The sequence below is a fragment of the Heliconius melpomene genome, chromosome 1 (genome assembly GCF_056956725.1).
Source record: "Heliconius melpomene rosina isolate 202511_hmr_F chromosome 1, ASM5695672v1, whole genome shotgun sequence".
NCBI lineage: Eukaryota > Metazoa > Arthropoda > Insecta > Lepidoptera > Nymphalidae > Heliconius > Heliconius melpomene.
Genome location: NC_140389.1, coordinates 2,104,998 through 2,131,988, shown reverse-complemented (window position 1 = coordinate 2,131,988; position 26,991 = coordinate 2,104,998). Strand labels below are relative to the sequence as shown.

At 32.4% G+C, this 26,991-nt stretch overlaps 1 protein-coding gene and 1 non-coding gene across 3 annotated transcripts in view; both read left to right on the top strand.

Annotated features, from left to right (window-relative positions):
* Window positions 1-5,142: 5,142 nt before the first annotated feature.
* Window positions 5,143-26,991, top strand: part of SPR (G protein-coupled sex peptide receptor) — a 193,242-nt gene continuing 171,393 nt past the window's right edge. For both annotated transcript variants that reach the window (XM_085185916.1, XM_085185908.1), the window contains exon 1: window positions 5,143-5,359. The gene's annotated coding sequence lies outside the window, so the exon portion shown is untranslated. The remainder of the gene's footprint in view (window positions 5,360-26,991) is intronic.
* On the top strand, window positions 23,973-24,043 carry TRNAS-GCU (transfer RNA serine (anticodon GCU)). Its single transcript has one exon. It is a non-coding gene; the product is annotated as a tRNA-Ser (tRNA).

The following is a 26,991-nucleotide window of genomic DNA, read 5'->3' as shown; positions in this document are numbered from 1 at the left end:
AAGTTAATAAATAAATTTATCGTAAATGGCAAAATATTTAAATTATCTTTAAAATTGTATTTTTAAAACGCATTCAAAGTAGCGGGACAAGAAAAGACACAAAAAGGACACTTTTTCTGATTATGACCCATATATCGAAAATATTACAAATATGAGAAAAAAAAGTATCCTATGTTCATTCCGAGACCCTCAAGTATCATATATGAGTATTACTTTCGAATTTATAATATAGGTATGGATAACTCAATTTTATAGCTTAGTAAAGTGCTACTGTACCTACGCTAGAGCAATTTTTAATAAAAGCATTTGCTTGCCTAACTACATCCTCTGTAAAACCGGAAACAAAAGATCACGATGTAACTCCATTGTCATATTGTCAAATATATTTTTTTTTATTAGAATAGCAAAATTATAAAAATATTTTAAAACAACAACAATTGTAAAAATTTAGCTGAACTAAATTGTAAAGTATAAATCATAAAATAGTTAAAACATCAAAAAAAGAAAAGATGCCAGAAGCGACAAAAATAGGTGGTATTTTAAAAACATTAGATCACTGAACGATAATGTATTTTTATTTAATTATTGGCAGCCATACATTTTAATAATAAGGAAGAATAAATATAAAATAAGGAACATTGTATGTACATCTTTAATTTATAATAACAGAAGAGCATTTTAATCAAAATATCGCGATCCAAGAAAAATAAAAGGCGAATATATTTCTTGAAGTGTCCGCCTGAAGGGATTTGTCCATATATTTCAAAGCTTTGTATGTTGGCATTGTATTTGAATTACTTAGAAATGAATAATATTATGAAGGGAGTATGTAAGCTAAGCCTTCGTGGAGCAGAGGCTCAGGCGTGTAACTTGACGTGACGGTTCTGGTTTCGATTTCCATTGGGGGGGAGTGAAATATTTTAATATTTTTGTTTCCTCGCTTCTAGAATCGAGGCAAAGCGCTGGAAAATTCGGTGGTCAGTGGAAGAGCGAAAATGTCTTAATGGAGAATGGAGTGTCTTAGTTTACACTAGATTCCCAGGATTAATTTATTCTGTTGGTAATACTGGTATAATTTTTGGAAATATTCAAGTGACCTCTTTAATGATCTAGATTATATATTTATTTATTTGTTGCCATGTTCACATTCGCGTACTTTTATGGCAGAGACAAAACATAGACAGAACAAAGAGATCTCATAAGAGTTCTGTTGTTTCTTTTGAAGTACTCCAACCCTAAAAATATTTATAATGATAACAAACATTTACATAAATATATTCAATTTATATCGAAAACGTCTAAAACAAGTCAGGGGATTGATAGATCAAATAAATATATAAATTGTAAAGGGCCGGGGCCTCCTTCTGCTATTTCATTGTTCATCTGCAAAGGTAAATAGAAATTGATTATATCCCGTGGCTAAAATGTCAGAGAACATTATATTAAAAATATTAACTGATAGTTCTTTTTCTTTTGCCATATTATAAAGATGTAATTTTCTTTTATTTTTTTGACCTGTAGTGGCGCAGCGGAACAGTGTCTGACTTAAGTGTCATCACATACACTTATATCCACTCGAGGGGAATTATTTTTTCTCGCTCTAGTAACAAGACATAACTTAGCGTTGAGTTTCGAAACTCGAGAAACAATGTTTTGAAAATCGAGTGAAAAAGGGGGAAGGGAGTATCTTAACATTATTGTTAAGATACTCCCAGGGTAGCCAGGGTAGCAGGGTAGCCAGGGTAGCAGGGTAGCCAGGGTAGCCAGGGTAGCAGGGTAGCCAGGGTAGCAGGGTAGCCAGGGTAGCGAGGTAGCTAGGGTAGCAGGGTAGCCAGGGTAGCAGGGTAGCCAGGGTAGCGAGGTAGCTAGGGTAGCAGGGTAGCCAGGGTAGCAGGGTAACCAGGGTAGCCAGGGTAGCGAGGTAGCCAGGGTAGCAGGGTAGCAAGGGTAGCAGGGTAGACAGGGTAGCAGGGTAGCCAGAGGGGACTGCTGTAATTATGCGGAGTAGCGCGTGACAATATTTCATTATTTTCATCTTCACGCTGTAACTTAACGCGGCACTCACCACCGCAGAAAAATAAAAATAATTTAAATACAATTCTTCCCCTATACAATATTAACTAATGTGTTAATAATTTCCAATCCCACAATAAAGTAATATGCACTAATTATTTTACAATACAATTACAAGGCAGTATTACAATTGTTAATTACTGAAAGCTCTAAGGAACTCAATAAATACGTAGAGTTCTACGTTCGCTCGCTTTGTAAGTAATTAAATTATTAGCAATCGCTTGGTGCATTTTTATTTCTTATTTCGTGAAGCCAACAAAAAAGCTATTACAATTCCTGCTGTTTATAGATTTGTAATCAATTAGAGAAAAAATGTGTTATTAATTATAATATTCACGCTTTTACTGTTCTTACACATTTAAAAATGAAATTATATTATCCGAATTAATCGCATATATTCGAATACCAAAATATATCCAAAATATGCGAAAAGTACGGATAGTCCCATTATTTTTAAACGTGCTGCCTAAATTTTTTCGTAGAAGGCTGTCAAACAATCCAAAAAACACATCTACGTGTTGTGTTCGTGTACGCGTTAAAAGCTTCAAAGGTGAGCTTTTAAAACATTATACTTTGAAATCTCAATCGAATATTTTCGCTGTTTTCATCAAAAAATTCCTCGCGTAGAAGCTTTGTATTTGCATTCATATATTGCACGTAAAGCACAGTATTGTCTATATCGTATAGTATGTTGAATGGCGGAACCTAACACCGCGATTTGTCTTATAAAGGCTGAAATGAGAATAAATAATAGAGTAAGTTTCAAGGTCGTTCTGTTGTAGAGGAACTGCGAGTGACTCTAAACGCGGCGATTTTTCTCGAAGATTCTTATCTAAGACACCTGTGATTGTGGAGAACAGAAAGTGTCTAGACACTAGTTTTGCTTCATATATTCCCAAAAAAATATTGCTATACCTCACGATATCAATCTTCCGTTACTTATTTGTTTGAAATTTATTGGTCTAGGTTAGTTAAATTGCTTCTATAAATTATTATAACTACAGCTTGTTTATGCCATTGTTTTCCTTGAAAGTAATAAAACTTTTCTATATAAAAATGAATCTATTAACGTGAGTTCTTTTGTTTACAATAATACTGAATACTTTTTATGGGAAACACTGACGCCGTTGTGTCGCATTCAGAATGTGTCAGATTTGTGGTAGTGGGTTCGTTAACTTTGTTGAAAAAAAAAATTGTGGCAGTCGATGTGCAGTTGCTTAAAGTTTGATTGTAAATGAAACGTTTGTAGGTTTAATTGCCACTCGTGGGAATAAATTATTATCATTTCCACGCTCTGGTAACAAGACAAAACGCGGCGTTGAGATCCGCTGCTCAACACGCATTGGTTCAAAAATTGGGCATTGCGTTGGGAGCGGAATGTATTAACAGTAGAATCCGTTTATATTCATCATTGTATTATGATTGCAATAGGAAAATAATCCTAACAATAACAAGTAACCATTGTATATCATTTATTCTTAGCTAAAAAAATAAACAATCATAGAATAATGCCATAAAAACTTTTATTTACAAGAAAAAATACATGTGTTAGTTTGCGTGCCCAATAATCTTCTATGATGTATGTATTTCCGGATTATCCATTCTTCTTGGGATACCCTTTATATACAATAATTTAACCTAAAAATAAAACTTGTGACCTCCATAATTTTCACTATGCCAGAACGTTAAGACGCAACCATCTATTATAATAATACAAAGAATGAAATAATGAAATGGAGTAAAAAGCGACGGATCTTACATCTTTTCTTTTATCCTGTATTTTTCTTGTAACGATTGCGATCTGACCTCCTCAACTTTTCAAGGATAACTCAAATTGACTCAAAGACAAACAACTCATTAATTAGAGCGATTATTTGGTATTACGAATTTAAGAAACGGATTTTAAGGAAATAAATGACAAAATTTTAATAAACGTAGCGCCTGTTATGGATTCGATTTCCACACGGTAAAATGAGTTATTTTCATTTCCTCACTCTGGTAACGAGACAAATGAAAAGGATTTTTTAATTGGCAATATAACTTAAATAATAATAAAAATAATGATAATTTATTTTTAAAAGGTTTTTTAGTCTCTACTTTTATACAAAACTAATAAAACACACAAAAATACTTAACTCAGCTTAAGCTCACCATCTGTATCCATATTATGGATGTCTAATAAGAAAACAATATTGGTTCAATTTATATTTCTTTTTAGGCTTATTATGTAGACAACGAAGAATGAAATAGGCACTGTAATTCGATTTCTACCGTCTGTCAGAGCTCGGTGTCTTTTAGATATGAAAATTTGTAGATGTTACGTTTAACTTACAAGAAAAAACAGTAATTGAACGTTTATTTAGAGTTTTTTAATGTAATTGTTACGAATAATGATTATAAATTCTAAAAAAATAAGCGGATACCGTTATGGAGTACATGCAGACATAAACTCTTAAATTATAAAAAATATTTTAATAATTTAAGAGTTTATGACGAGAATGTCACGGTGAGAATGAAGAAGAACGTGCTCAGCTAGTTTTGTTTGACCTTCGAAAACACAGTATCAAAGATACTGGAGGAAGGTCACGTAAAAAGTATGAGGACTCTTCGGAGGACATGCATGAAGAGGTTAATGACAGTGGACGACGAAAGAGATATAGGCGTTTGGCGCTTCGTTCTCTCAAACTACCCCGCTACTGATACACCATAAAGCTAAGCTAAGTTAATAATATTTTTCTGTTATATCTTCCATGTACAGACACCGACCAGATACCCTTTTAATATATGTATAGATTTAAAATTAAGGCTATAAAGTTTAACAAGTCTATTAATAAATGAACAAATTCGATCATAATCTAGTGTGTATAGTAAACAGTTTCTTAGATCAAACAACTATCCGATGATTAATCTTACACTGTGAATTCATTAAGGCAAATCTAAGCTCTATTATATTGAAATAAGAGTGAAAATAGAGGCAATTTTCCCTGAAACTTTTCCAGTAAGAAGTCGAAGGCACGGGGGAGGGGTCTTTCAGGGTACAGTACAGTCAGTTACTCAGTAGATTTTCAGCATTCGCGACGAACGGACGTATTGCTTGTCTCAAATACGTATAATATCGAATACGAATAAACCATTTATTATATTTATTTTGTGCAAATACAATAGTTATTTTATTTTAAAGTGCCTGACGTGTTTTTTGTTGATTCTGTATTTTTATTTTAGTGTGTGTTTTTTACGTTTTTATACGGTTGGATGTTTCGTGTTTGATCTTTTGACACAGTATAAGGTAAGTGGGATGATATTTAAATGTAGAATAAAGAATTTCTATTGTTCTTTTATAAGCTGTTCTTATTTTCTTTCATTTTTAGGAAATAATTTCGTAATTTATTTGTATTTATCTGTTAAATAACACGTTATTCTAATTTTGCTTTAAATTTCTTGTCCTTTTTTTATAAAAATATATTATTTTAAATTTTCTGCCTCTATTTGTTTTTGTAAAATTATTTATTTCCATGATTATGATAAACAACATTCCATTTTTGCGTGTCATTAAATGTTAAACTATTTTTTTGTTCTAATATAACGAAAAAGTTATTTTGTTTAATAAAATCAAATACCTAACTTCGCGTTTAGTATATCGGAAGGAAAAGAAATAAAAATAAATGAAATACCCCGAATGTGGATTCTACTCACAACTTACGCTTTAACAGTAAAATGCTGTCCCACTATGCTATAACGGCTTTTTTAAAAATACTATATTTCATATTAAGATCGAATCTTATCATAGAATCTTCAGAAGCGGAAGTTCACATAAATAAATGCTATATCCTCAGTGTTCCGCTTCCGGAAGCGGAAAGACGCGTGGATACACGCACTTGCTCCAATAAAATATTTTTGCTAATATACTATCGTATGTAAGGCTGTGGTTGCTTGGCCTCTGACTATAAAGTATACGCGACGGTTGTGCCTTTCATTGCCTCGCTCTATTAACGAGACAAAGGTCGGCGTAGAATTCTGCCACTACTTGTAAAAAAACTGAAACTGTGTACAGGTCATTTTACTGAAAAAACGGAACTTTTTTGGATTTTTTATATTTAATAGGTGGCGTCCATATCTACATGCATATCTACTTAAAAGCTATATTTATTTAGTCAAGAATAACTCTTAGGATAAATATTTTAAGAAAGCAAGCAAGACTCGCATAATAGTGAGAAATTTAACTTACTCTAAATAAGTAAAATATAGAATATATTATAAAACAAAGTTGCTGCGAAACTTATATTGATCTCCATAATATATGAAGGTAATTTAATTTCGGAGAACCCTTAAAGTTTTGAATATTTAAACAACACTCATTAATATGTATATTAGTAATTTCTGCCAATAAAGTTTAGCCGCCACTGGAAAATTACAAATCTATGTACATACAAACTTATATCTCATATGGAGATTTATTTTCAACTAGTCATCGCGCGTAACTTTGTGTGTGCAGTTTTATAATTTTATAGGCGTAAAATGGATAAAATCGGTTTTTTCTCGTTTCCTCTGCCTACCCTGCTAAGTGCAGGATTCTACGTAAAGCTTATAAAAGTCAATATGTAAAATTTTAAAAGATGTTAAAAGATTACTTTTAAATAATGTTTTGAAAACCTTTTGTTTTTTATTTATATATGTTGAAGTGGTAGTTGAGGTGCTCCCTTACACTGTGTAACATATCGGCATGCCAAATATCAACTTTCGTCTGTCTGTACTGGGTAAGTCGCACAGTAATGGTAGAATTTTATATCTCTTTATATAGATTTAGATCAAAACATTCTGACACCCATTCTCCATTCCTGAATTGTCGAAACCTAAACTATGTAAATATATTTAAGATTTCGTTAGACTTTATTCTAAAGTTCGTACAGACGGGGAGAAAATATAATAAGGGCTATAGTTAGTTAAGTGTTATATAGTTTAGTATGAGACTGTTCGAGCGTCCCACTTACAATTTTATGCATTGTGATTTAGTCTTGATGGGTTATAAAATACATTGTAACATATGAGGAAGAGATTTTACAAAACGACGCGGCGTTTGATGAGAAGAAATCGATGAAATTGTGACTGAATGATTTTCATGTTATTACCCAGGTTTGAAGAAGATTCTTCAAAAAGAAAACATGAAGAAATACGTATAAGTACTTTAAAATGTAAGCACATCTGTTATAAAAACTTAACTAGCCAATTTTAGCATGATGTTACAGTTGTTGTACAGAAGAATGATTGTGACGGTTATTTTAAAAGCTTTTATTTAATTTTTCGTGTCAGTAATGTGTGTTAGTTTATGTGAAATATTGAAAACAATTTGATCCATTTCCTAGTGTCTGATTGAACTGAAATTTGGATTACGACTTCAATTCTAATAACAATTAAATTACATGTAATAGATATTGTTGTTCATTCAAAATGGCCGCCGCAATAAAATGGAGGACTACATTTTTTTGTACCATTTACCCAATAAGGATTTCAACTTAAATTACTTGATTTCAAAAATAATGGTGTAATCACCATGAAAAAATCTAGTAAGAATGTTTTAAAAAAAACTTTTAATTAATAATAAATTTATTAATTCTTTGAAAGTATCTTTCGATTAATATTTTTACTCCCTTTAGATTTACAATAAATTAGTTATTGAACAGTTGCAAAGTTTTGTTTCTTTTAAAGTTTTCATTGAAAACATAAATTTAATTAAAATAGATTTATGCATAGAAACAATTATAAAACAAATTTCTACTTTGCATTTTAAATTAAATATGAAAAATTTTCCAACACGTTACACGTCTAAGAGACTGTGGTAATTTACATATTGTGATAGGATAGGATCATTACAGTTCCCGAAGAATTTATAAAAAAGTAAAATAATTCGTTTCTAATCTTTATATATAAAACTCATTCATTATTGATTGATATTACACAGGAGTTACGCGCCGGAACTGCACAGCGTAGAACACTGAAATTTATCATGTCCTTGGGGAGACTAAGGGAGCACTAGGAGAAGATCCGTTGTATGGCCTATATATTTTTGACCTATATTTTGGCACAGTGAGACAGTTTCCTTTATCGATCCTCACTTGGAGCATTAAATGACTTATTTTCATTTCGTCGTTCAAGTAACTGATGAGATAAAACGCGGAGTTGAGGAAATGGAAAAATAGAAATTGGAGAAAAGCAATATTCCACATTCCATATGTATTCGAGACATTGTGTTTTTGCATTGGTTATATCGACCTCAATTTATTAGTATTAATGTTTCCACATTCCGCCCAAATTTCGGGAATTTGTGCGTTGAATAGCGGAATCCGACACCGCGCTTACTGAAATGAAAATAATTAATTCCCTCGAATGAGAGTCGAACTCACAAGCCTCACATTTATATTCAGACGACGTGCCGATGTGCCACTATGGCCTCATACTCTTTGCGCTTATATTTGCGCTCCACTCTCTTAATTCTAACGAACTTGAGCTTGAGTGTAAATGAGATTCTTAAATGAAAAGGATGTAACGTCTATACACTAAGTTCTTCACTTCCCGTCCGATTTCGAGACATAGTTACAGAGATCAACGTCACATATTAAACTGATGATTTTTAAATAAAATAGATATATTTTAAGATAAGCTGTACTATGTGTAATGGTTGTGGTACTTGGATCATACGCTTTATGCACTAACTTATAGACTAGACTTTAGCATTGTTCGTGTTCAGTTTTTTTTTTAATTTTCAGGGCAAATTTGTTGTTAGTAAAACATCTAGGTGGGCATATGACTATTCTGGGGTGGGCACGGACCAATCTGCTGCCAATATTTCTACGCTCATGTTTAGCTCTCGCAGCGTAGTATGCAGAGTGATTCTAGTCAACCCGAATTCGAAAATTAAAAGGCGGAACTCTATCTATCGGGTATGAATCGTCAATCAATTGATAATTTTTATACGCAATATGTGATTTTTTAAACTAAAATCATTTAAAACCGCATCTTGTTTTTAGTTCCAAAACAGCAGTAACAGTTTGGCTCTAATGAAGTTTTAAAAACATGATAATAAAGTTCAGTAACGTAGTTACGTTAGTTCATTTTGCAATGTTATATGAAAAATGTAATATAGAGTTGGCCACCAACAAAGTTGTGATAGCGCGCTACACCTAAGCTTTTCGCTTTACTCGTATTAAAATACTAAAATACTCGTATTAAAACATTAATATACTTAAACGTATATTAAAATGGGTTTCTCGTTGGCAAAACGTGCTGGTGATTTTTTAGGGTTCCGTACCCAAAGGCTAAAACCGGATTCTTTTTTTACCCCGGGTCTGCCTGTTTGATCACTATAATTAAAAAATATAATAAAATAAATATTTTAGGGTAAATTTGTTGTACGGGAGTCTCTTAGAACAAACGTGATTTTTTCCCATTTTTATAGATAATTGTACCGAATCCTTCGTGTGTTACTCCGAATTGCACTTGATCGTTTTTATACTCATTAAAATGACACAGACAGGTCCTGGTCCTGAGGGAGCTTTATGATTACTAATTTTCCCCAGTTTTTAAATAATTGCATAATAAGTAGCGAAACTCAACGCAGGCCCTAGTTTTCTTACAAAAGCGAAGAAATTAATAATTTATCTCTTCATTAGGCACGTTGTAGATTTAATTTTTTGTCAGTGACGTCTAATGTCCGGTAATCATCGCACTTTCGACAATCTCCTAGTCTGCGTAATTAATTTTATAATTCCTAACAATATCTAATTGTAGGAATATTCATTAACGACGAGACCGAGGCTTGTCAAAAACACAAATGTTTCAAAACGTTTCATAGACATTCCACTTTGTTACTTAATACAATGTTATAATTGAAGCGATTTTAATTAAATACTACAAACATTTTTTGATTTCTTTTCCTGTTTTATATTAACTTTTCATAATAACCTTGATGGTATTTATTATGTTGTTAAGCTTGATATTTTTGAGCGTTTCTCTCCATATTGATATACGACGAGATTTTTCACTTCTAACTCTTAGGGGTACAACTCCTGGGGTTGATACATAGACTACGAATTTTCTGTATAAAATAAAGTAGGTAGAAAGAGTAAGTTAAAACTTCGCTCATTACTTTCTGCTAGAATTTAAGATTGCGCGTTGAGTTGCGGAACTCAAAGCCAAACTTTAACTTGCCTATGTATAAATATGAAATTTAAATATTTTTGGTTCTAACAAACTAAAAACGAGTGTAAGACTCGATAATATTGCGTAAATTGAACTTTAATCAATTTTAATTTATTATTCTAAATTAAGACTCTCTAAATTACAAAAGATAGATCTCAATAAAGACTAAAGAGTACTTACAAGCAGTAATAATAGTAGGGCCTCATCGCAGGAGTAAGTTAGGGCTTCAACGTGGATTTCAAAAAACAAAACACGATAAAAAGCGAAATAAACCCAGGTTTTTTCCGCAATTTTATTTGAATTTTCGTATTTTCTTTTTAAAATCTTAACGAACCTTGTCGAGTAGACAGAAATAAGTCACCAAGAGTAGGTACTCTTAAATAAACAACCCTTGTTTGTACGTTTACGGGACAGTGTATTAATTGTTCCAATATTCAAGAATGCAAAAATTGTATCCGATGCCAAGTTTTTGTGCACAGCTGTACCTTCGAATTTCAAAATGTCTATATAAGACAAGTTCTATCGGGTAATACTCTAAGGTACTAATCTCAAATTTAATAATGGTGTTTAAATTGAATCAATTTTTTTATATTGCCATTCGTACTTTGCTAGTAATACACTTTACGTTAGTGTTTCATAAAGAATGTTCAGTATAGTGAAGGAGATATTAAATTAAGATTATTAAATTAAAAGACGAAGCAGTATTATAATATAGATTTAAACTTTTGCATTTGGCAGACACGCCATCTTAGTCAGGGTTTCTCAATTAATACGAGTATAATGACCATGAATGAAAATAAAGAGGTGGATGTTGAACGACCGACGAAGAATAATGAAAAAGAGATATTAGGTCAAAGTAGTTTTTAACAGATAAGGTCTATCACCTTATTTGTTGTTCGATAACTTATTATATAATCTAAACGTATAAAACCCTTCCGTGACCGAGTGACTAACAGACAACGCACAGCCGAAACTACGTGGGATAGACCGCTGACATTTGACCTGTAGGGTCCTTGGGGAGTACAGAAAAGGACTAAGAGAGGACTAAGAAGTTTTGAGCGGTCTCTATTGTGTAATGTGAGGAAAACATCACAATATAGATGGTACCGTTGAAGAATATGTATGTATTAGTATTTGAAATAAAAGAGATTTTCAGGTTCTGTACGAGTGTATGTATCAGTTCTCTATACTAACATTAGTTATTAAACACTGTAGAATCTCTACAGCTTACGATAACGTAAAACATTTAAAAACACATTGGGTAAAGGCCACATTTTCCCAAGAAACGAAAATAAAACCATTTCCTTAAAAAAAACAATAATTCACAAAAAATGGCCAATCTTTTGTAATTTAAAGACGTTTGGTTCCGTTCTCTTCAGAGAACCCTAAATAAAATGTCACTTCAAACGTTCTATCAAAGTAAATCGATTCAACTTGTTAAGAAAGTACTTCAAACAAGAATATTTTACTCTTTGAAACTTGCCCTTGTCCGTCTCTGAAGAAATAATGACATAAATTTTTCACTTCGGCCCAGTTTGATAGGTTCCCAGCGTGAAAAGTTGAATAGAAGTGATACAAGCGTGTTAACAACTTAATAATGAAACTTGTTAACACGATTTATCGGACTTATTTTATGTTGTTTAATTTACACGAACAACTTATACTAGTAACTTACTAGCCGAACAGTTTGTTTGGTTGAACATGTTTTTTTTTGTGTTTTATAGTCCATATATCGAGGAAGGCTATATTACATTATGTAAATTGTTCCGATGTCACGCAGGGTATCCTCGGTCAGAATTGAGGAACGATCCACATGTCCGGTCTTGTTAAACAAATCACGGTGTTGGGTTCCGCCATTTAACACGAAACGTGAATTATTCGCAATCTTAACACTTAACATTAAATTCTGTCTCAATATTGACTAAAGAAGTCTTTATTTAGACATTCCCAAGCATACTCTAAGTTGGCCTTCTATTATAACAGAACCTGTCGAAGACTGAAAAATGGGTCGTAGAGACTGTGGTTTATAGATCTGTAAGGTTTCAGATTTATGTCGACCAATCATGTTTCAGTTTGAAAGTTGGGTTAGGTTGGAAATATAACCGAAATTGGAGTCGTTTTCATTATTATTTCGATTTCTGTTGTCTGCTACTGATTTATTGACAGGTGTCCTCTTACATTTCTTATTGTATTTAAGAAAAAATGGAATATAATTTATATTGAATATATATTTTTAGATGTAACGTAAAACAATGTAATAATAAAACGTTATTGAAGCGATCAAGCTGTGGGAAGAAATACGATGGTTGTAGAATCTCTAAGGGGATAATTTATTGTTATAATACTTGCTGTGGTTTTTCAATCAAAAAATCCCCAGTGGCCAGTCGTGGGGCAAGGGCTTGTGACTGTAACCCGACAGGTTATGGGTTCGATTTTTACTCGAGGAAATGAAATATTTCATATTTTCATGTCTGAAAATATTTGATATTTTTATTTCTTCACTCTGGTGTCGTGGCCAAGCACGACGTTGATTTCTCAACACACAGTGCCTCCAGAATTTGGGAGAAAGTGTCGAACGGGACGATCTTAATGGGAACTGAGTGTCATAACACTAGGTTTTCAGGTTCCCTATGCCTATCCTGTAACTTTTCTATCTATAATGGATTAACTCGTCACTTTATTGTGTTAGAAAAAAAACTGTCCATCAAACACATTACAAATATATGCATTTAAATTATAATTTAACTTAAATTATCATATATACGTATATGTACGGACATATATGGACAAAATAAATCCTCTAACTACTGGTTTCCAAGAACGCGAGGAACGCTAGCAAGAACTCGCTTTGAATTCTGCAGTGAATCGCGTTGTCAAATGTTTGCGAGAAAAATAGCTCGTGAATTGCTTTAAATTTTTAATTTTACAGGTCTTTTTTGATTCAAAATCTTTGTTATGGTAGCATTTTATATGTAACTAGTCGTTACCCGACATTTTGTTAGTGTGGACTTCAGGATGTAAAATTTTAAGTAATTTTTTCCCATTCCAGGAATTTCGAGAAAACCTCATTTAGTGCTCTGAAAGCTGCCATACTCCTTGAGTCTTAAATGACAAATTTCAGCGTTCTACGCCGCGTAGTTCTGACTGCCTTTTGCATTTGTCACTCGGTATTGACACGAGTTTTATAAATATAGAGGTGTTGTGGGTTGAATAAGCTTCTGTTTCTTAAGTTTTAATGTTATAAAGTTATTTATTTCTTAAGCTATGCTATGCTATAAGCTATGGGTATACATATATGGGCATGTGTATAAGGCATGAAAAAAATATGCAAATCGTTGTCATGGCAACAACTTTAAATCACATTTTTTTAGCTTGACGCTTTTTTCCGCATATTGTTATACGAGTATGCTTGAAAGTAAAATTACCTTTAAAATAACTTTTGTGCTCACCATAAAAGATCTAAAGTCAAAAGAGAACACCAAAATAAATATCACTTAAACTTTTCAAGTGGGAAATGATGAAAAATTCATAAAATCGAAAAATCTAAAGTCAAAGTTACTCTGAAGTGTAATGAGCGGGGAAAAGGTGACCAAATAAAATAAACATTTTGTTCGCGCCGGATAAATAGACGGTCGTTTGATTTGCATGACGTGTTTGCTTTGGAGGATAGCGAGCGTTTCCGGTGACGTTTTCGTTCTATTTTTTAAATTGCATATTTAAATGTGCTTTTAATAATTTCAAAACTTTTTTGTTTTAAATTTACCAGTTTCATAGGGAGAAAATAGTAATCAACTATTTATTTCTTTTTTGCCACCCAAAAAACTAGATATTGTGTTCGCGTTGGTTAAAAATATATTTGCTGCACGTGGTATCCCGCTTGTAATAGAGGCAGAGGGAATCAAGCGATAAGACACTTCGTTCTCCATTATCTGACAAATTCTAGAGGCATTGAATTTTGAGTGGCTGAACTCAACGCCGCGTTTTGCCTCATTACCATAGCGGGGTTACATATAAATTTTCTTATTCATTTTGTTAATAATAAAATAACACAGACGAAGTCACGAGCTAACTTGTATCATAAAGTAATTCCATAAATGTAAACTATTTCACTAATAGACGTTATAAGAATATGAAAATTCCAATTACGCGCGCTTCGAGCATTTCTGGTTTAAATACCAACAAAGCTAGGGCGGTAATAACATAACAATAATCATTTTCAATGGCGCTACTTCATATTTTCATTGTATTTCAATTGTGAACTTTCATAGTACAGATATAGAGTCGAAATTGTTTTGTTTTGTCAAAACTATTTAATGGAAGTAAGAATGGGTGTCGGTGCATGTTATACAATTTAGCTATTTGTGTATTCTTAATCAAAACGGTAATATAATGTTCTATCTATCTTGAGGCCTGTTGTGACGCAGGGACACAAAAGTGTGATTGTAAACTCGATAGATTGTAGGTTCGATTGCCACTCGAACAAACATTTTAATTTTTTTTCTCCTCTCTGGTATCAGTGGCCTCCTAATTCTAAACTTCTCAAAAATATACTTTTTTAGAAGCAACCTAAAACAATGTAGCTTTATAACGTTAATAAAGCGCTGCAATGCTAGAAAAACAGCAAAATACATTAGTCATGGAATGTCTCCAAGGGTATAATTACCTTTAAAATATTAAAATTACCTTTAAACTTACGTACCTATGTTACGTTACCTTTAACGTTTTCGCTCTATTTTTAAAATTACATATTTAAATGAGCCATTAATAATTTCACGTTTTTCTTCTAATTCTTCTTTTCTTTACGCGTAATAAAACTAAATATTTTATTTGTGGACGCTATATAAAGATATATTTGCTTCACACTTTATCATGTAGCAGTTTGGTCAGAGGGAGCCTAGTGTTAAGACACTCCACTTCCCCCTTTCCGAATTATATTAATTTCTTTATTTACTTAAAACAAATAAATATAAAACAATTTTTATTTACTTATATATACGTATAAAATTTCAATCCTAGATTTAAAACCGCCCCAGGGATTACATATTTAAGAGCAGTGAAATTGTTAAACGGAATTTCAACATGTTTGTAATCCTGAGTGTGAATAGTATTTTAAAATATTCAAAAGAAAAACAAAATAGTGCTGTCATTCTGTTTCCAAGTTTAAAATACTTTGTTAAACGAATTTAGTGTTATGAAATTACTAGCGGACTGGGCGGCTTCGCCCGCTTGAATGATCCGAATGTTTATTAAATATGTAAGTATGGAAATAAAAACAAGACGTAACCATTGAGACAAGATAGCGATTAAAAGATAATATTTTATCATTAATTTTATAAATTTTATTTTTAAAAGGAAATTAAAACATTCTTCTTCCATTAAAACTTGGAAAACAATAATTATGCTATTTACACGTAATACAATTTTAACAATTGAATTGAAATTAAGCTTCAAAGCCGTTCATGTCAAAACTTTTTGATGGATCCATTCCGTTGAATACATTAAACAGGATACGTTCAACGGGATACATTCAACGAGATGGATCCCGTAAATTGTCGAAATGGAAACAAAATCTGAGCAAAGTTAACAATGAATAATTAAAAAGTTTGTATGAATTACAACAATTATTTTGATATTGTTGTTTTGTGTTGAGATAATGGAATATTTGACGGTGAGTGACATTTTGATTGTTCTATAAAAATATATAATTTTTATTTTGAAATGTTTTATTATTATATTTCTTCCACGCCACAATGGCTTCCTATCTGTTTGTATAATAAATAAATTAATTCTTACTTTAAAAAGATTGATATGAGATTGATAGATACTTAATTCAAATGATAATAGTTATTAGACAGACTTATGTAACAATTTATCTTTGCAGTTGTTTATAATCTTAATGAGAACCGAGTGTCTTAACACTCCCAGGATTCTTGTGCTTACCTCGTTTAGTAGGTGCGTGCATTTAGTAGCATGATGCTAAAAAATATCGAAGACGACAAAGAAAATAACCACACCAAGAAAAAAAACCTAATATGTTTTGATTATGAGCCGAGATTTTATTTTTTCAAATCGTTTCTCATCTAGCGGGAATCGAACTTGTAACAACTGATAGTAATAGCATCACTGTGTCACACGGGTCATTGTTTTATCATTGTAATTTTATTTACATAATAAATTTAAACATTAAAAAGCAGTTATTATTTTATAGCTAGTAGTATTCGGGTGCAAGCACTTAATTTCACTTTAATAACTCTCTTATCTTAATTACCTTAGTCATTTAGGTCTTTTAGATAACCCACGTAAGGTTAGTACAGCAATAAATATTTTGATTAAATTATTCAATAAATTAAATAAAATAAAATCAACAAATAAAATAACATTTTTGTAAAATTAGACTCCAGCAATAAACGCTGAACGCTAATAAAAGCCAAATACATATTTAATTTATTCATAATAATTTTTTTTATAGAAATATTGAGCCTATCGCGGTGCATTCGATTCCCACTCAAGGTAATAAATGGAAAACGAAGTGTCTTGACACCAACTTGCCTCTATTTAGCCTTCAATGTAAGGAACAGAGCATAAAGCTAAAGAAATATATGTATACATATATTTTATTTTAAATTTGTCTAATATGCTCAAGCAATTCAACAGGAGATGTCGTAAATAATAATAGAATATCTTAAATGATATATTAAGTCTGGTTTTTTAGGGCAAGTATAACAAATTACTTTGCTATATGTATCTTGACATAGGTTTTTTGGCACGGTTACAGTGCGAAGGCCATAAAAAACTCTGATAAGCTCGAATGACCCAACTGTACTAAATTAGGACTAAATTACCATCAATAATGAAAAAGAATATGAAATGCCTATTTGTTTTTATCTTTATTTTTCCATTTACGGGCCCGTCTTGTTACGACAGTTTTCTAACATTATATTAGAACAGCTTATATAATATTTAAAGTTTTTTAATTCGGAAAGTGAAGCCTTCAAAAAAAAAAACGTTCTTTCCATGATTTGTATTACTTTAAAATGTACTATTTATGAGACCGTCACAGCAGCGGCACTGACTGGAAACACGAGGGTTGTGGGCTCTATTCCCACTCGGGATATTTAAAATTATTTGAAATTCTTCGCTCTGATTACCGCCAAGTTTACAGATAATAGATCTTTACACAGCTCATAACATTCATCAAATGAGCATTAAACTACTTAGACGGTTATCTTATTCTTCTCTCCGGTAAGCTCGAACCCTTAGATACAAAATTGGAACCTATAGCCACCGCTTATAAAAACGGCCTACTTTACTAGACAGAACGAGTTTCTTCCAAATGAATTCACATTTCAACAAAGTTTCAATCAATTCGTTAATGCGTTGAAACGGGTTCCCTTTTGGGCAGATCATTAATCGGGTACCTACCGTACAAACAATGACATTTATCAAGTACTAATTGACAGAGGGAAGTAGGTCGAATGGAGATTGTATACTGGAATGTATATATTGTAGTGTTTATTGCGAGTCTGACTGTTAGGTTTAAGGATTTGGCTTTGTTTTTTTCTAGGATTTTGCTTAGAAATTAAGATGTCGTGGAGAAATGGTAAAAGGTATGTATGAAGGGTATACATGAATGTTGTGCATTCGATTCCCTTCGTAATGCATTATTTTCATTTCTTTACTCTGTGCGGAATTGTGCTAATTGTGCGGAAAGTGGGTAAGTATTGAAGGTTAAAAATATATATATATATATAAAAGAATACGAATGTTAATATCAAGATAAGCGGAATTTAGTAGTAAGTTAGTCTGTTTTCTAGATATCGCCATTTTATTAGAATCAATTCGTGTTAGGAACAAAACAAAAGGTTGAATGCACATTAATATTAAGTAGGTACCTATTTAGGAATAAGCTTCGTTTTCATTTTACAATTCATATATTTTACGACAGCGGGATGAAAATATAAAAGCATAATATATTTTAAAAAACCACTTGTTGAGCTTTCGCGCCTCGTCTCAACAGAAATACATAAAAGCTTTATATTATTTGTAAATTTAAAAATGCTTTTACACTAATTGTCGACCGCAATTTTATTTGCGATGTGAAATGAAATTATCCGTCTTTTCCCATTTTCGTTGGAATTAAAAATAATAATATTCTTTTTTTTTCACGCTTCACGCTCTATGCCGCGCATGGCAGGGTAGGGAGAGAATTCTGGAGCCACTGTGTGGTGAGTGGCGGAACTAAACGCCGCGCCACATTAATATTCTGTTACAAAATAAAATATTTTTTCTAATAGAGGGTAATAAGGATAGAGAAAATTGAAATCAAGGTTACATTTTATAATATTTTAAACTAAGCTTGAGGCCGTTGTGGTTCGATTTCACTGGGGAATGCATTATTTTCTGTTCCACTTTCTGGGATAAAGACTTAACACTGCAGCTGTAAGTTCCTCCACTCAACCCTCCACTCTCAAAGCGCGAAGCGAAGTGTTGTTACACTGGTTTCCCTCTGCAAATACAGCATGAGCTATAATAAAAAAGAAAAGTTACTTACCGTATTTACAGAAACTAAGTAATGAGGTCAAAATGTACTCTTATAAATGATAAAAAGCATTCATTTCATATAACACTTTGAGTATGAAAGCTTCGTGTTTGAACGTTGTTAAATACGGCTTATACACTACTGCTACAGTATAGCAGTAAAGAGGTACAGTTAATACTGCTTAAACACGAAGTAATAACTATTATTTAATACAAATCTTATTTATAATCATTAAAGAAGTTCACGAAAGGCCAAAGGAAGGTATTGGAATAACTTTGTCTGCGGGTATGCCACGTAATCGGAAAATTAATTTAGAACAAGATAAATAATGCTGATGGCATTTAATTAATTTCTGTGAACGTAGTGTCAAGGCATTCAGTTCTCTGGGGGCATTGTGTGTTGAGTGGCAGACCTTACTGTGGCGCTTTGCCTGGTTACCAGAGCTACAAAATAAGTCTCATCGTAAAACAACATGATACAATATGTATATATTCTTTACTTAGAAATCCTTCAATATTTTTTCCTTAGTCTAGTTATTGTATGAAACGATAATATTTTTCTTATATTATACGAGTAATATAATATTTTTTATACCAAAAATATTTAAAGGTCAAAAGTGTTGAATATTATGAAGCTATTCTTAACGGGCGGAAGATCTTATATGCTTTTAAATGAAAGTTCCGGGATATTACAGTTTAGATTTCGTTTTAATTATAAACATCAACCGAGGGGCTATTTCTGGAAATATACGGGGCTATTTTAAATGAAATAAGTTTTTTTGCTAGAGTAGAGTTTAGAATTGATATGTGCATTTTAGAGTCTTATTTTTTGTTGACTCGTAAATTAAAGTTCAGATTTATATGGGTATTTATTAATTTTGAATTAGAGTTCATAGTGACACAGTGTTTCATACCAGCAGCGTATTGGTGGTTCTTCTGATGCTGCCAATGTGTACGGGCAGCGGTAATCACTTAATATCAAGTGACCTGCTTATTGGATAAGAGAAAAAACCTCCATATAATATTTTTCTCACTGTAAGTCCCATTTTTTGGGGGCTCATTCCCCACTCAAACTCGAAGATATGGAATATTTTTATTTCGTCGCTCTGCTTCGTCGCACCGGTGCGGTGTGGGAACCGGGAGCTGTGCCTGCTGCTATATTCAGGATATAGGGTAAAGACCAAGATTTCTCATTTAGAACTATATCTAGGATCTAGGAATATTCTACGTATGCAATCTAGCTATCATCAGATCAAGAAATCGTTCCAAAAATACCGTCTATATAACGCGACCTTAAACAGTTTGGTTAAATAAACTCGCGGCGTAGCAGATGTATGTAATATACAAATATTTGCGCAATTTGATTTGTGTTGTGATGTTAAACATCTGCGTAAATTATTTTGGTAAACGAGTAAAGTTGAAGTTTTAGCTTTATATGTTTTATAAGAAAAATATTTTTTTTATATAATTCAATTTGATGCTAGTCTTAGCGTTGTGGATAGCAAATTATGAAAGCTAACATTATGAATAAATTTTAATTAATTTTAAAACTAAATTACTTCCGTCGCTCTACATTCAATGTCTCTATAACTGAGCCAAAAGTCGGGAACGGAGTGTCTTGACACTAGGTGCCCTCAGCCGAACCTACTACACGAGGAATACACGGTGAAATTACAAAATAATACATAGTTATTTAAATTAAATATATCTCAAGGATACTTATAATTAGTAACAAAGAAAGGTCAATGAATCCCTCCCTCCGAGATTTGAAACTTTTTCAAAACTCTATGTTACGGTTTATTTTAAATGAGTTTAGAATAATTAAAATTTCACAAAAAATGTTATTTCTAGAAAAATTTCTCAGTGGTTATTTCTTTTAAATTTAACGGTTTTAAAAGTGCAAAAAAATTCTTAAAGGCAAAATTTATATTGATTCTGTATCCTATATATGTAAAGCATATAGAAGAGTTGGCCGGGGGTCCTAAAGTAATAACCCATTCCCCGAGATTATATCGAACCTACAACTGTCGCGTTCACAGCATCTCTGCGCCACTACCGCCTAATCCTTTTATTCTCTCAAATATTTTTTCCCAACGGTCTAAAAAGTTGACTTGGGCTTAATTAATGTAACGTTATGTTTTAACTTCACAAAGCTACTTATTTAAGCCGAAGTAAACAAGTAAGTAAATTAAACCGGAAAGTTGAATTTGAATGGTTTTGAAACGGAAATTATTATAATTTGTTTATTCCGTGCTCTACAGATGTATTGTTTTAGCGTGTGTTTTTATAGATATACAATTATTGTAATTATGTTTTTTTTACGTTTTATCACGCATTATCACGGTAGGCTCAGTAAACCTATTGTCAAGATACTTTTTTAGCTCTTCTTCCGAATGCAAGGCATTGCATGTACATATATACCGCTATATTTTTACAGGAAATTAAAAATATCAACATAGATTCACGCAAATAGCAGGGTAGGTACGGGGAACCATGTGTTATGACACTTCGTTCTCCGTGCACCGACGAATTTTAACGCGCGGCGTTGAGTTAACTCATCACATTGCTTGTTGAGGTAACTCAACACCGCGTTTTGTCTTTTTGCCAGAGAAAAAATTGAAAATAATTCATTCTCCAAATAGAAATAGAACCCACAAGTTTTACAGTTAGACAACACCTGCAACACGAGCTCTAAAATTCCAAAATAAAAATTATATCGTGTAATAGGCAGGGTGATGTATCAATAACCCCTACTTCCCCCTACAAATTGAGGAAAAACCTCAAAAATAATGAAAATGAACATTTTATTTACCGTCCCGTGATATAAAACAGTTCTTTATAACTGAAGAATGTTACGATCGTTTTTGTGTGCACCGTTTCTATTTTTACTTGACCATCAAAATAATGTGTTTAATTTATATACATAAATCATGTTTACGTTTCTACGTGCTTTTCACAAAAATACTTTTGATTTTGGGAAATGGTGGGAGGAGTTATAAAAATTGAACTTTTTTATAGCTTTGTAAGGCTCTACCATTTTATTTTATTTTTAATTTTTTAGTATGGTCATCCTATCCTATATCTTATAAAACAAAGTCGCTTTTTGTGTCTGTCTGAACTTTCTAACTCTTCTTCTTCTAAACCACCCAACAGATTTTTATGCCGTTTTCACCATTAGGTCGAGTATTTTTCAGGGAAGGTTTATATATAGTTTATTTTTTGTACATTCTTATGTAAATTAACATAAATACGATAAATGTGTCTAAAGTCCTACCCGTTGAGACACTTTCGCGCATGCGCTGCTTTAATGGTAAGTACTACATGAAAAAAATGTACTGGAGTATTGTTCCTCTTAATAAGATCTACAAAAAAGTCAGCGAGAGCATATTCATATCTTTTAAGAATAACGTGTAGTGATCATATTTCTGTCTAAAAATTGTAATTTGGATATATTTTTTATTGTGAGGGATATTTTTCAATAATGGTATTAATCCTTATCCTTTAAAATACTTTATTAATTTTCTACGTTAAACGAAGATAAAATTTGCTTTTTACAATATTTCGAAATTGCGAATAATTTTAGAGAAAAACGCATTTAATTGTTGACACATCACGCCGTTGGCACATCAGCTGTATGTTACTCAAGTTTCACTTATCCCTTACTCTCAGCATATAAATAAGTATATTAGTTACGTTGGCCATTTAATGTAGATCAAAACTGTTTTTTACTGTTTTTCATTTTAATAAGTACTTTAGAAGTTGTTACAATATCAAAAAATCTTTGCTGCGAAACGGCTCGCCACTCGCCATGCATCCGCCGCGCCCGCCTGCCTTACACGCTTCGGTGGTTCAGTGGTAGAATGCTCGCCTGCCACGCGGGCGGCCCGTGTTCGATTCCCGGCCGATGCATTCTATTTAATTTTCCTCACAGGCAGCCACGTAGTGCCTACCCAACCGGTGTCGCTGTTTTAACAGCATTAACCACAAGCTCGAAAAAAAACCCGCCTGCCTCTATAGCAACGAAGATTTAGATGCGTTTGCACGTATTGGATAATTGGAGTTGAATGTATTATTTCAGCGCGATATATTTGGTTTCATATTTTTTGTAGTAGTTATTAGTAGGTAGGCTTTTGTTTATAATTTCTTCCGTTTAAAAATTGTCATTTAACTATCTAAAAATAGTCATTTAAATATATCTTAATAAGTACTTGAAAAGATTAGTAGCACAGATTTAAAATTACGGTACCTACTAAAAAATCCTTGCTGTGTAAAACAATTGGAAAATCCTTATTGAAACTACGAAAATGCGGGCTGCATTAGAGTTTAATTAATTTTCACATTATCTTAAGTGCTTTGCAAACATACATTATATGAATAATCCAGTAGTAAAAGCGGGCGAAGCCGCAAGGGGGTCGCTAGTATCTTATAAAACAAAGTGTCTGTTTGTTGTTTCTAACTCTTCTTCTTCTAAACCACCCAACGGATATTGATGCGGTTTTCACCATTAGGTCGAGTATTTTTCGTAGAAGGTTTATATATAGTTTATTATTTGTACATTCTTATGTAAATTAACATAAATACGATAAATATGTATAAAGTCCTACCCGTTGAAACACTTTCGCGCATGCGCTGCTTTAATGGTAAGTACTACATGAAAATAATGTACTGGAGTATTGTGTGTCTTAATAAGATCTACAAAAAAGTCCGCGACGGCATATTCGTATCTTTTAAGAATAACGTGTGGTGATCATTTTTCTGTCTAAAAATAATAATTTCAATATATTTCTTATTGTGAATCATATTTTTCCATAATAGTATTAATCCTTATCCTTTAAAATACTTTATTAATTATCTACGTTAAACGAAGATAAAATTTGCTGTTTACACTATTTGGAAATTGCGAATAGTTTTACAGAAAAACGCATTTAATTGTTGACACATCCCGCCGTTGACACATCAGCTGTATGTTACTCAAGTTTTACTTATCCCTTACTCTCAGCATATAAATAAGTAAATTAGTTACGTTGGCCATTTAATGTAGACCAAAACTGTCTTTTACTGTTTTTCATTTTAATAAGTACTTTAGAAGTTGTTACAATATCAAAAAATCTTTGCTACGAAACGGCTCGCCACTCGCCATGCGTCCGCCGCGCCCGCCTGCCTTACACGCATCGGTGGTTCAGTGGTAGAATGCTCGCCTGCTACGCGGGCGGCCCGGGTTCGATTCCCGGCCGATGCATTCTATTTAATTTTCCTCACAGGCAGCCACGTAGTGCTTGCTTTTCATCAGGGACAGAATACCCTCTTCAGCATTAACCACAAGTTCGAAAAAAAAACCCGCCTGCCTTTATAGCAACGAAGATTTAGATGCGTTTGCACGTATTGGATAATTGGAGTTGAATGTATTATTTCAGCGCGATATATTTGGTTTCATATTTTTTGTAGTAGTTATTAGAAGGTAGATTTTTGTTTATAATTTCTTCCGTTTAAAAATAGTCATTTAACTATCTAAAAATAGTCATTTAAATATATTTTAATAAGTACTTGAAAAGATTAGTAGCACAGATTTAAAATTACGGTACCTACTAAAAAATCCTTACTGTGTAAAACAATTGGAAAACCCTTAATGAAACTACGAAAATGCGGGTTGCATTAGGGTTTAATTAATTTTCACATTATCTTAAGTGCTTTGCAAACATACATTATATGAATAATCCAGTAGTAAAAGCGGGCGAAACCGCAAGAGGGTCGCTAGTATGTAAATATTTTTCTACCTGATTTAATTAACAACACATTAAACAGTAAGTGTGCCAATGCACAAACTATCTTTATTTTTTGTGAGTGATTTCTAAATTATAGCAAATTTAGTTCCAGTAATAGCTCTACTATTACACAAACATAATTTTCATCATTATCCTATAAAGAGTTTTTTTTTATACGTATATATTATAAAGATGAGGAACCGTTGTTGTGTGGGAGTGCAGGAGTGACATTCTGTGGGTTCAATTTCCACCAGTGGAAAGATTGAGTTTCTCCATTCAACACGGAATGCCTTGAGAATTCGGAGGAAAGTGAGTAAAGGAAATGTTTTAATGGGGAACCGAGTGACTTAACATTAGGTTCCCAGGTTCCTGTGCGTCACGACTGACCTTCGATTAACCATGTAAATCTTATAAGAAATACTTTTAAAATAACCTTTTATAATAAAATAAAAGAAGTTAAAGGCCGGCACTGTTAATACCGCTATTACTATAAATAAGGCAACGTCGTCTACAACACTTAAGAAATCTGTAAATAGAAAATCATTAAAGTACGGAACTCTACGTGCAGGTCAGAGTCGCACGTGACCAGTTTTGTTAACTTAGTGTGGGAAAAGGTATGCTATTAATAGTGAAGGTATTATATGTATTGAAAAGACGATTTTAATATAAACATTTTTCGTTTAATAAAATAATAAAATTCTTGTTTTTGGTTGATCAGTAATTATAATTAGTGTGTATAAATAACATAAGTATATCAGTAAATATATTGTGGTGCAGCAGCACACAGGCTGTCTGTAAACGGCGGTTGTGGGTTCGACACCCACTCGAACAAGTTTATAATATAATTTGTTCATTTTCTCCTCTCTGGTAGACAATGCGCGGCATTTAATTCCGCCACTCAAAACGTAGTGTCTCAAAAACTGTCCAGAAAGTGGGGAGCGGAGTATCGTAGCACTAGCTTTCCTGCATGCCCTAGTTATATACAGAAAAAACTCATTTATTCTTAAAAGTAGAATTTGTTTGTCAATTACAACATTTTTTTTTTTTTTATTTTATTTTATTTTACAGAAAACAACAGCATATTAATAACTACTTATAGAAAAAAAAAATTATACAAAAAAATACAGCCAATTATAGTTTTCTACTTATAAGTATTATCTAAGTACAATACAGAGCTACACATAATTTAAACATATTATTAGAAAAAAAAAAAGATACATATTTAAATATTTAAATAAAAAAAGAAATAACAAAATAAAACAATGCAAAGTTAAAAAGTAAAAGTAATAACATATACCAAAAATAATAAAAATAATAATAATAAGATAAAATGCCCCATTTGTGTGTGTGTTGTGTGTGTATCTATGCGTGTGTGTATGTATGTGTATGTATAACTATACAAGCAATTATGTAGATTGAAACCGTTTAATTTGGTTTCTAAAAGAATCTGCAGATAAATGGAAGAGATCAATATGAGAATACTTTTTATTGTATAATAATGGTACCCGAGAGAAAAAAGAGTTAGCCGCGTATTTAGTATGTGATGTAGGTACATAAAATAGATTAGACTGGGCTATTCTAGTTCTTTTTATAGGTACGTTGATATTTAAACATGAAAGCAATTCGGGTGAATCAATGCTGCCTGACAGAAGGTTATAAATTATCATCAAGTCCAATAATTCACGACGATCACTTAGCGAAGTAATATGAAAGTGTTTACAACTTTCCTCATAGGTCCCAAAATTCCTATATATTTTAAAGTTCAGGTGCTTAATAAACTTTACTTGTATAGCTTCAATAGCATTTATATATTAATTTTAATTTACTATCGGCCAGCATATTTTATTATGTTTATTTAAAATCATTAAAGTTTTTCTATTTGATTATGTTTATTTAAATTTTAAAAGGACCATACATATTGAATCAAGAATCACATTTAGTATATGAATCAAATTAGTTTAAGAAAATATTTATATTGTCTCGCTTCTATACGTTTGATCCGTGACTGCGCAAACAATCGTAACTCGATCAACCTATATACATATCATCGAGTACATATTGTATTGACACAAAATACGAAGCTTTTGTGTAATGTCGTTCCGAGGAAATGTATCTAAAAATAATAGAACATCTTATATATTTTTCTAAAAGTAGACAGAGAGAACGGAGGGGTAAGACACTCCGTTCGGCTCGCATACTATCTCCTATACTACCATCTTAAATTCAAGGGAAGCTCAACGTCAGGTTCCATCTCTCTACCTGCTATGCGATGTGATTTAATTAGACATGGTGCGGTGTCGACAGTGGCGTAACTAGGTGTATGGGAAATAGGTCTTTGTCCACGGCCTCGTAATTAAGGGGCCTCGTTAGGGCTTTTTTAAAAACGTATAACATACTGGCCATATTCGTCATAGCAATGCTCAAT